The following is an 821-nucleotide window of genomic DNA, read 5'->3' as shown; positions in this document are numbered from 1 at the left end:
CCATCTTGCGTCTAACTTTCCAGCTGTCTTTCTTAATTCCTGGGCACAGGCCAAGTTAACTGTAAGAGGAATTTAGTTTATAGTTTAACCCTAAACCAAAGATGATAACAGCCCCTTCCTAAAACTAACACCCTCCTTGCTCAGGGACTGCAACTGCCTTTGTTAAACTAACAAATTAACCACAAGATTAGAATTGTTGGCTCAGGAGTTGCGTAGCTGGAGGTCACATGATTTGTAATCTCCTCAACTCCTCCTACAGGAGGAGTTGTAAAACCTAAAACTGGTGTTTGAGGTATCTTTCAGACCTTGCATTTTGATAGACCAGTTGGTGCCACCTGGACTATACTGGAAACTGGCTCAACTGGTTTTGTGAGCCCCCCTACCCAGCAACTGACTCAGCACAAGAAGGTAGCTTTGATCCCCCACAATTTTATCCTTAATCCAACCATTTAGCATTCCCTATTCCCTAGCCCTGTCTGCCACCAATGCTTGAAAAACTATAGTCTCTGAATTCTCTGGTGGGGTGGGGGGTGGGGAATGAGGGTGTGGATTTGAGAATTATGTCCTACTTTGCCACTTGGTTGGCCCTGTGATTATTAAACTCTTTCTTTGCTGCAAAACCTGTTGTTCTCAGTGCATTGGTTTTTCTGGGCAGCAAGCAAAATGAACTTGTCAAGTGATTACCGTTGTATCTCTAAATAAACTGTGAGTTCCTCAGGGGCAGGGAATAATTGATTTTTGTGTCTCCAATGCCTTGCAAAGTGCCTGGCACAAAGTAAAGGCTAGAATGAATGAATGAATGAATGAATGAATGAATGAAT

At 42.9% G+C, this 821-nt stretch overlaps 1 protein-coding gene across 1 annotated transcript in view; it reads right to left on the bottom strand.

Moving 5' to 3' along the window:
* The window catches only part of FAM159A (family with sequence similarity 159, member A), a 36,852-nt gene that overhangs the window by 29,844 nt on the left and 6,187 nt on the right, over nucleotides 1-821 (bottom strand). The window lies entirely within an intron of this gene.

This window comes from Mandrillus leucophaeus, unplaced genomic scaffold (genome assembly GCF_000951045.1).
Source record: "Mandrillus leucophaeus isolate KB7577 unplaced genomic scaffold, Mleu.le_1.0 Scaffold14, whole genome shotgun sequence".
Classification (NCBI taxonomy): Eukaryota; Metazoa; Chordata; class Mammalia; order Primates; family Cercopithecidae; genus Mandrillus; species Mandrillus leucophaeus.
This window is presented reverse-complemented; position numbering and strand designations above follow the sequence as displayed.